This window comes from Miscanthus floridulus, chromosome 11, assembly GCF_019320115.1.
Source record: "Miscanthus floridulus cultivar M001 chromosome 11, ASM1932011v1, whole genome shotgun sequence".
NCBI lineage: Eukaryota > Viridiplantae > Streptophyta > Magnoliopsida > Poales > Poaceae > Miscanthus > Miscanthus floridulus.
The window spans coordinates 87,888,693-87,899,849 of NC_089590.1; positions in this window are offsets into that span (position 1 = coordinate 87,888,693).

Here is an 11,157-nt window from a genome sequence, read left to right on the forward strand (position 1 = left end):
GTAGTAGCCGTAGGAGGCAGCGGTCTCCTCCCTCGCCACATGATGAGGTGTTGGAGGAGGAGCACATGACGGCCACGGCCACATCCTCATCGGAGGACGAGAGGGGTCAGCAGATGGGCGAGGGAGGCGAGGCGCTCGAGGGTGAGGGAGGCGAGGGGCTCGAGGGCGACGGAGGGGATACCGCTACCCGGACTCCCTACGAGCGAGGTCCCGCGAGCCTCCCTCCGGTTCCGCTTTGTCACAACCGCCCAGTGATTTGGCCTATGGCAAAGAGGTAAGTAACTATAGATATTATCACAACTACTTCATAAGATATGTTGGAAATCATAAGAGAAACTGATAAATTTTCTTAATCACTTGTGCAGGGCCTGGTTGGTTTTGTCAGGTACTCCAGCACGCACCCCCGTGAGCATCCTTGGTGTTTTGTGCAGGAAATGGTACCCCGGCATTGTGCAACTGTCCAAAGAGCCGGTGGTGCGGGAGCCGGCCTCCAACTGGGGCAGGTACGCGCTGGTCACGGATGACACTTACCGCAACAAGCAGGAGCGGGTATTGGTGGAGTTTTGGGTAAGTTTCTCTCGCACAACATTGCTTAATACATCTCATTCATTGGTTAAATGTTTTATTGAAATAATGAATGGATACATCGGTTTTGTATGCAGAAAATTTTCAAGGCTGAAGAAGGACTTGAGGCCCAGGCAGATCGGGCGGCTGCCACAGCTTGTAGGAAGTACGTCACCAAGATGCACCACCATGGGCGCGTCCAAGCCCACATAGACTACTACAGGTCAGTACTTAAGCAGTCCCTCTCCAAGCCTCAAGCAAGACTGATTATGCTGACCCGGGACCAGTACCTTGAGGTAGGTGAATAACATTCATAATGATTCGTTTTGATATTAAGTAGGTTCAATTTCATCATCTTATATGTCAAATACTCGATGACTTGTAGGTGATTCCTTGGTGGTGCCGATCGTATCCCGAGTGCTGGGCCATGATCGTGGACAAGTGGTTATCACAGGACTTTGTTGGCACACACGAGAGGCTGCGGGAACAGCGTCTGATGAGGCAAGGTCCAACTCACCATCAAGGCAGCCGCAGCCTCCCCAGATACAAACAAGCATACGTAAGTGATTTCTTTCATTTATTTTGATGCTCAATTCTGCTTGATTTCTCACCATCTTCCCGTCTTTCTCGCAGGAGGCTGCACACCCGGGTGAGGAGGTCTCGAAGTTCTCTACGTGGGCTATGTCCCACATGGGCAGAGCGTCGTCCTCTATCTCCTTCGACCCGGCTGCCCCGCCCTAGGTGTACTCCGACCCGAACGTATACACTAAAGTCCAAGAGTACACATCCTCGGTAAGGGAGATCTATGGGGAAGATTACAATATGCGCACTGAGCCCATTGATGCAGAGACGATCATGAGGCTCGGAGGTGGCAAGAAGCACGGGCGGCTGTGGATTGCAGACGGCGCCATCGACTCCACCACTGTTCCCTCCCTCGATGCTATCCGAGCACGGAGCACGAGCTCCAACCAGCCCATACGCTCACGACCTTCTCCAGCACTGCAGCAGGTCCAGGCACTCCAGGTAATTCCTGTTTTACTCGTCGTACGTTGATATTTACACACCTAAATTAGATTTGTATTACTGATACATTGGAGTGAAATATTGCAGGCCGAGCTGCAAGAAACAAAAAGGCAAAGTCAAGAGCAGAACGCGGAACTGACCGCACAGCTGTAGGCCCAGCAGGTCGCGTTCGAGGCCGCGCAGAAGCAGATGGCGGAGATGATGGTGATCATGCAAAGTCTTGGGCAAGCATTGGGTGTACATGTGTAGTTTTCAGCTCCTCCACCTCCTACTCCTGCAGCTACTCCTGTAAGTATGAAAGTTCACTTTTCGCTTGTGCTTTGCATGTATGTCGGCCTTCGTGCCGTTGTGGATGTCGGCGTTCGTGCCGTTGTGGATGTCGGCGTTCGTGCTGTTGTTTCTTACAGGTTTTGGAAACCTCCCCGTGCAGGGGAGGTGTTGCCGAAATTTTCAATTGAGTCTAATCTTTTTGTATTCCTAGATTACTAGATGCAATCTTTAAGTTCCAAAACTGTTTTCCCGGATTACTCACACATGCAATCTCTGCTCCTTTGTGCAGCCTCTGTCCGCGGGTTCCAATCAATTTGGTAGTGCGTCACCGGGTGATCCCACCTTTCCTTCACCACCGTCTCATAGGCTACCTTGATGAGGACTAGTGCTAGGTGATGTGGTTGGACTTTATTGTAATATTTGTGGTTTATGGTTCTAACTTGTGCTTGGATTTTATGAACTTGTCGTAATAAACATGTGAATGATGATGAACATGTGACTTGTCGTTGTAATATATTGTGATTTGTGGTTCACAATTATGGTTGTGATATATTGTGAGAAAATGGATTCTGTGTGATATATATATGTGATGGTTGATATATATATGTATATATATGAAATGCTTGTGTCGATGGAATGCAAAAAACAAAAAAAAATATTTCTGCCTCTTTGCGAGGGCAATGACTAAGGCCCTCGGCAAAGAAGGGTCCTTTGCCGAGGGTCGTCCCATTGCCCTCGGCAAAGATTTTTTTTAAAAAATAAAATTTCTGCAACATTTCTTTGCCGAGGGCCATGGTTGGAGGCCCTCGGCAAAGACTTTTTTTTAAAATAAAATTTCTTTGCCGAGGGCTTACGTGGAAGCCCTCGGCAAAGATTTTTCAAAAAAAAAGAATAATTCTTTGCCAATGGCCGTCCCATTGCCCTCGGCAAAGATTTTTTGGAAAAATTCTGCACATTTCTTTGCCGAGGGCCATGGTTGGAGGCTCTCGGCAAAGATTTTTCAAAAAAAAAGAATAATTCTTTGCCGAGGGCCCCCGGAGACGGCCCTCGGCAAAGACTTCGTCCCAGGCGTCGGCGCCGTGATGGCTGCTTTTCTTTGTCGAGTGCCGCTCCAGCCCTCGGCAAAGACTTTGCCAAGTACCCGATAAAGGGCCATCGGCAAAGACCCTCTTCGCCGACTCAAAATTCTCCGAGAGCTCTTTGCCGAGGGCCGCCCTCGACAAAGCCTTTGCCGAGGGTTAATGGGCCTTTGCCGAGGGCCTCAGGCCCTCGGCAAAGAGGCTGTCTCCAGTAGTCTGATCTTGGGTCGTCGTACTTCTTTTTTATTTTGGCGATCGAGCAGCTTTGGAGTTTTATGCCCCTAAATCCCCAACGACATATGAGTGCCTTTGCCCCTATAAAACGTGTTTAGCTTTTACTTTGTTTATTACGATGTGCTTTGTTGTTAAATCACAGGCGTCTGATTTTTTTTCTTTCTTTTCAGGCAACGAATAGCAACCATGTGATCTAAATCCAACCATCATTATTTTTCTCTAACTTTTGGACCGAACCCTTTCTTTCTTGCTACTCCTTCATCTTCACTTTCAGGTACCTTCTAGGATAGAGGTACCTGTAGGATATAGGAAACGTGCACTTTTAATGGTACTAGATGACACCCCGTGCGTTGCTCCGGAAATTTATAGCGTCTACGTTGCTCCGGAAATTTATAGCGTCGCATATCTATTTGAATATTTGGTGAAACATAATGTATTTTGTGATGCGTATACAAAGGTTGATAGGAAATATGTTAGTTATAAAATTGAAAGTAGTAAACAATTCTAAAAGCCAGGTTATGAAGACAGTTATAGGAGGAAAATATGACCAAACATATGAAAAGAATTATGAGTACCAATTAATAATGCTTGGGTTTTTAATGGATACGAAACACACATCTGTCTTCACTGCCTCATCCATGGCATTCACGTCGCAGTCTAGCCCACCATGCCATGGATCCTGCCGTGTGGATCTGTCGAGGAGGTTGCGCCAGCCATGAATCGAGCCGCACTCTTGTGGATCTGAGAGTTCGAGAGCTCTATAGGTATGAGAGAGTTGATTTGAACAGATGGAAAGGTTGAAAGAGAGTGAGGAACCGGACAGTGGACCTTGGAGGAGAGCGCACATGTGGAGCATGGCCGTGAGCGCCATTGCCGTCGCGAGTGCCGCAGGCCGCAAGCACCACCGGCCGTAAGCACCTCTGCGAGCGCCGCTGGCAGCGAGGCGGCTCCGTGAGCACCATCAGCAGAGCGCACGCGAGGAGCATGCCCGCGAACGCCACTGCCGCCGCGACCTCCACGAGCGTAGTCGACCGCAAGCACCGCCGGCCGCGAACACCTCTGCGAGCGCCGCCGGCAGCGAGGGACCTCCGCGAGCACCACAGGGCGCAAGTGCCGCCAGCCGCGAGCGCCGGGGCTGCTGCCTCTCCTTCGAGAAGAGCGCATGCGTTGAGTATAGTTTTTCAAATGGGCCAGGCCCGATGGGCCGACACGGGCACGGCCCTAAAAAGCACGGCACTAGCCCGGCCCGGCCCGCTAGGCATCGTGCCCGTGCCTGGCACGACCCGCAGCCATGCCTGTGCCTGGGCCGCACATTCGGCCCATGGGCCAGCACGAGGCACGGCATGAAAAAAGGCCTAGCCCGGCATCGGCACGGCTTCGAGCCATCATGGCCGTTGGATCCCCCGACCCCTGCGATTCTAGACGTTGGGGTGGGGGTGTATATAAGCAGCGTCGTCGGCCGGCTCCCCCTCGCACCCCAAACCCTAAATCATTCTCGCCCTCCCCCGCCGCGCTCTCCTCTCGTTCTCTCTGGCTCTCCTCTCCGATTCCGACAGCGCGGGACGACTCCGACGGGCGACGGCGACCCACCGCCGTCCCCACCTCTTCTTCTCGCCCTACGGCAGCTCCGGGGCTCCGAAGATGCAGGTAAGAGCACTCATCTTCTTCTTCTCGCCCTCCGGCAGCTCTGGCACGGAAGATGCTTTCTCTTTCTGATCTTTTTCTTCTTCTTTCTTCAGATCCGCTGATTCGCAGCTGCTCCAAGCTCCATCTACGTCGCCGGCGTCGTTGAGGTAAGAATCCGCAGTAAACCCTAACCCTAACCGTTCTTGTTCTTTCTTTAGTTCTTGATTTTGACCGTCTTCTTCTTCTTGTTCTTGAATCTTGATCTAATGATCTACTTCTTCTTGCTCATGTGCACTTGTGCAGCCGTTTGAGGCCAGTGGCGATGCCTCCCCGGCCCCCCTCTGAAGAGACAGTCGAGGCTGCCTTGTCTGCGTACCATGAGGAGTCCGAGAGGTTGCGCGAGCTCCCTGGAGAAGATGAAGACGACGACATGGGCGACGAGGAGGTAGAAGAGCTCTTCGGCCGTGGATCTGGAGGTGGAGCCGGTGATCCGATCGACGTTGAAGGTGGTGATGGAGCAGAGGACCAAGGCGGCGAACAAGATGAGAACGCCAACGACCAGGTATCACGTCCCTGTACCTCTGATGTGTGGCTTGACTTCAAGAAGCTGTTCAAGATGGGTCCCAAAGGTAAGAAGGTCAGGTATGGCGCTGTCTGCATCCATTGCAAAAAGCAGTATTCTGGTAGATCTGCAATTGGCACTGGCCACCTCCATCGTCACAGGGATAAATGTGCTGTTAGGCGAGAGAAAACTAGGAGCTTTAGTCAGTCTCAAGTCTCTTTTAATCCTGATGGTTCTATGCATAATTGGGATTACTGTCCTATGCGTGCTCGTACTGAACTTTGTCGATTGCTTGCTAGGGTGGATGTTCCTATAATCTTTGGTGAATCTGCTGCATTTGAGGAATACATCTGTGATGCTCATAATCCTAAGTTTCAGGCTATCTCTACACAAACCACCACTAGAGACTTAGCCAAAATGTTTTCTGATAGAAAGGCTAAGCTTGTTGAGCTACTTGCTTCTGATTCTGTTAATTGTGTGTGCCTAACCTCTGATATATGGTCTGGCAAAGCCAAAGAGGACTACCTTAGTGTTGTTGCTCATTACATAAACCCTGATTGGCAACTAGAGAAGAGGGTGCTTGGTCTTGTGCTAATTGATTGTTCCCATAATGGACAGAACATTGCTGATAGAGTTGCATCTGTTCTTGGTGATTATGGTGTTGCTGAAAAAGTGTTTGCTGTTATTTTGGACAATGCTTCATCTAATGTTTCTGCCATGCAAAAACTTAGACCTATTTTGTCTAAATATCTTGGTCTTGAGGTACCTGTAGAGGATCCAAGACATCCTGAACCTGAATCTGCTGTTAGTACTATGTTCTTGCATCAGCGTTGTGCATGCTATATAATCAACCTGATTGTTAAGGAGGCACTTAATTATCTTAAACATTTGATTGAAATTTTTAGAACTGCAATATCATTTTTAAACTCATCTAATCAGAGGATTGCAGCATACAAAAGACTTTGCATTGCAGCGGGTGTTAGGCCTAGAAAGTTTCAGTTGGACATGGATGTAAGGTGGAACTCTACATATCTAATGCTTAAGACTTTGCAGCATACAAAAGACTTTGCATTGTGGCACTGTTAGCCAGTTGGATGATTCATTTGACATCTTGAAATGGTGGCATGAGCACAAACTGACATATCCAGTGCTGTCCATCATGGCTAAAGATGTTTTAACTGTTCCTGTGTCTACCATATCTTCAGAATCTACGTTTAATATGACTGGTAGGATCATCGAGGAGCGGCGAAGGAGGCTCAAGCTGGAGATGGTGGAGTGGCTCACCTGCGTCAAGGACTGGGAGTTGGCGGAGGCAAGGCTGCAGCACAATGTGGAGGACCCGGAGCTGGAGGAAACATTTGAAGAGCTTTATCTTGATTAGTGCCCTGGCCGCCAAGGTAAATCACAACCCTAACTTCCTCTTCTTCTTTTGCTAACTGATCAGTGCTCCTAATGCTAACTCTGTTCTTCTTTTGCAGCTGGCCAGCTGGGAGCTTGAACTTGAAGCATATCTTTATTAGTTTAGTCTTTACATTTAGCTTGAACTTGGCTCTGTAATATGAGAACTTGGACTTGGACAATGATGTAAGAACATTGAACTTTAATGGAGCTAGACTGTACTCTTTTCCTGACTAGGGTTTCTAACAAGTGTGAGTTTTACCTAGCAGGTTTTTAATGAGGCAGCCATTGCAAATGCTCCAAATATATTCCTATTTTCTTAACTCTGTGTGTTTGCTGTGTTTTTCTGACTAGTTGAGTTGTGCTGATGAACTTGGGTTAAAAATGTGTTAGTGCCTGGGCCGGCACGGGCACTGACGTGCCACCGTGCCTGCTGGCACGGTTTCCCCTCCATAGTGCCGTGCGTGGGTTGCCACTTAGGCACGGTGGCACTACCAGGCACGGCACGGCGGGCATAGTGCCGTGCCTCGCCGTGCCGTGCCGTGCCGGGCGGCCCATTTGGAAAAGATTAGCGTTGAGCACGGCTGCCAGCGCCACTGCAGCCGTCGCGACCTCCGTGAGTGTTGCCCGCAGCGAGGAGCCTCCATGGCCGCAAGCACCACCGCCCGTGAGCGCTGGGGCTGCTGCCCGACGGTCGTGATGGGCCTCCGCGAGTGCCTGCTTCTCCGCGAGTGCTGGGGCTGCTGCCCCCGTATCTGAGAAGAGGAAGAAGTGGTTCTTGTGGTGACCGGGGAATAAACTGGTAAGCTCGTCGGTGGGGAAATCTGCTGCCAACTTGGTGGAGATATCAGTTTCACATTACAGCGACGTTGCCTCTTCGTGTCTTCAGTTTGCTCGTCAGTGAGGTTTAATGATACGATGGAAACGGAACAGGAGGCGAAGGAGCTCGGACGACTCGGTGGATGGATCAGGGAAGCGAAGGAGTTGTTGAACGCTCTGGTGCTCGGGTGGTGACGTGGCTTAACAGAATCGTAGAGAAATCTGTTGTTAGTGGGGTTCTTCTATCTAGGTATAGGAGATAGGAGAAATCATCATATAATACATCATTTTGTTATATATGTTGTCCTATAGCTTGTGATTCACGACGTCTCAAGTTTTCAATGAAATATTTAATTCATTATCCAATACCCTTGGAGGCCGGCCGGATCTGAAATGTCGGTTCCACGAGCATTGATAGAGCCATTGACACCATCATGGACGAAAGCAAAGGTTATCACCTCTGTTATTATTGAACATAATTTAAAAAAAATAACCCTAAAATATGTAAATAAATGACTTGCATCTACTATTACGAAGGATAATTCATGATAACCTCATAAATTTGCATCTAAATTAATTACATCTGTCATAATGAAAGAAAAATCAAAATTCTAAAATTTGCATCTAAATTACCACATTTACCATTAATGAAAGATAGTTCAAAATAAACCCCTAATTTGTATCAAAATTACACAACCATAGAGAGGAGTGCGACGGGGAGAGGTGTCGAGTGTGCGGCGGGTTGCGATGGGAAAGTGGAGAGGAGTCGACGGCCACAGCTGAAGGCAGCGTGGAAGGGGAATGGCCGAGTGAGCAAATGGGTCATTTAGGGTTAGGGATGGGATTGGGATGTAGGCCGTTAGCAGGCCTCTGTTGGGCCGATGCTATTTTTGCGGGCCGTGTTGTGCTAGCCCGCGTGCCTAGGGAGCGGGCCAAGCATGGCCTGGTGCAGCGGGCCGAGCCGGCCTGGGCCCACGTAATACCAGGTCCAACCATTCTTGGGCCGGGCCAAAAATGCGAGCGTCGTGCTAGGGCGTCGTACCACGGCCTGCATGCCCATATATACATGTTGTTGCCTGTTGAGGTGTTGCATGTTGAGGTGTAGGTCACCTAACTTTCCAGTTCCCATGGTGGCCGAGCACCGGACTTGTCTTGTGACTTTGGTTGGGCCACGTGGCACCCCGTGGTGGCATCTAGAGGTAGTCGGGCACGCAAGTTATTCAAATGTACCCACCAAAATAATTACACGGAGCGCATTGTTTTGGGGCTCGGCGAGCTAAGCCTCACCAGACATGTCTAGTGATGGCACCAAACAGCAGTCTGGAGATTTGCTCAGAGCTCCAATGGCTAGTTGAAGTTACGATTGGGACACTCACCGGATATGTTCGATGGTGCTGCTGGACATATCCGGTGCTCATTGCTTTTGTGCAGTAAAGTGTGCCTAACGTCTAGTTTTGAGAGGGCCTCTATTTATATGAGGTGTGGCCGGCTCTTCTGAGTCTCTTGACATTCGGATTTCATTCCCACACCTAGTAGAGCCTTGCTTTCCTAAAAAAAACCTAGTAGAGCCTTGCTAACACACTCCACTCACATTCTTGTTTGAGATTGCATCTTTGGGTGAGGTGGAGACGGTATAGTGCTTGTGCTTTGAGTGTTTTTTGCATCGAGTGACACTAGATTTGTTTCGCAACTGTGATCTTGTTACTCTTGGTGGTTGTGACCACCTAGCCGGCTTGGAGTTGAGGGACTCCATGAAGGCGCAAGAGAAAGTTGTGAGAAAGTTGTTGCGGCCTCTGGAGGAGCATTGTGAGGGAATTTCGGAGCTCACCCCGGCAGCGGAGCCAATTGAGCATCCACCAATGGATTGAGCCAATGTTAGTAACTTGTCGACACCAGCTTGAGACTAGCGGCCTTTGTGGGGGCTTGCCTTGCGAGGTGACCGAGTTTGAGGGCTCGGATTTCCAGTAGACAAGCGGTGGTCCAAATACTAGGCTCAATGGGGATGTAGGTTGCTTGCAACTGAACCTCGGGTGAAAAAAAGTTGTCCCCGTGTGTGTTTGGTTAAATTCCTTGCTCTAGCTTAAATTCTTGTTATTAAAATGTGCCTTGCTATTAGAGTGCCACCGTAATCTAGCAAACCTAAATAAATTCATAATTCCGCATTGCTCTAGGTTGCTAGTTGGTGCTTTAGTAGAGTTGGGGTTTTGCTTGCTTGTGTAGAACTATTTGAGTGCCACCCCCACCTCAGAATGGCAGCGGATCGGGTTCGGGGCAGATATCCGTGGGTTTCAGGTCCGCGGGTTTCGGTTTCGGTAACTGGTTTTCGCCCACGGATTTGCGGGTTCGGATACCCGAAATACCGCGGTTTTAGGGCAGATCCTGAATTTCATCCGTGGAGCTCCATTCAGGGCCCCGAAATATTGAGTCCACTAGAAGCCCAACTAAGAACCCTATTATATAAGCCTGAAATCCTTGTTTCTCAGTGCTCAGCCAACCCTCAATCCCTCATCCGCACCTAGGCCCGGAGCCCCGCACCACCGCACGGCGGCCGCACGCCCGCACCCACCCGACGCCCCGACGGGCGACCTCGCCGGCCTCGCCAGTCTGCGACGGCACGACCTCGCCGACCTTCCCCGCACCCCGTCCGTGACCTCGCCGGCCTTCCCCGCACCCCGTTCGCGACCTCTCTCTCTCTGTGGCGGCGTGCGGCCTCCTCAGCCCTATTCCTACATCCGCCGTCGTGGGCGCACATGGCACGGGCGCGCACAGTAGAGGTCCAGTCAGCGGGTCTCTAACGGCGCTCTGCCCTCGGCGGTTGACGGCTCGAGAGCGGACGGTGCAGGGGAGGCGCGCGGCCAGTCGGAGGAGCGAGAGGGCGGCGGCGCTGGCGCATCCCTTCCCTAGGTCTCGAAATTTTTGGGTTTTGGATTATCCGTCGGGTTTCGGGGATGGATTTTTCACCCGAATTGTTGTTTGGGGTGGTTTCGGGTTTTAGGTTCGGGTTTCGGTTTTGGGTGCCCAGACACTCCACCCGATCCGAACCCGCCCCGTTGCCATCCTTACCCCCACACCTCTTGCCATCTCGGGACCTACACCGGTCAAAACGAAAATTGTAAACTGCGGTTCTTTGAACACGTTTGATAGCTTAACGAACAAGCATTTGAGGCTTTGCATCTTGCTAACTGTCGATTATTTCGCCCTGGACCTTAAAAGGATATTGAAGTGTGTTGCGAGATCTCTAACTTCTGTTTCATTACTGAGATTTGAATCCAAATGGAGGAGACAAAATTTGGAATCAAAGTCTCCTAGAGAGATTTCGGTCAGCACCCTCTTGTTCGCATGCATCCCGTGTCGGGCTTGCATGGATTGAAGCCTTGTGGACGGTCACTAGGTGATGAATTCCGTCCGTCAAAATGTTGGAAATAAAGGAGGAATAAACAAAGTTGCATACATATTTATTTCAAAATACTTGAATTTGACTTGTACAGTTGTACTGGAGTTTATTTGGACACAAGTGCAATCTCATGAAAACGGAGGGAACACGGGCTAGTGACATTGTCGTACAGACTGACTCATCATTAG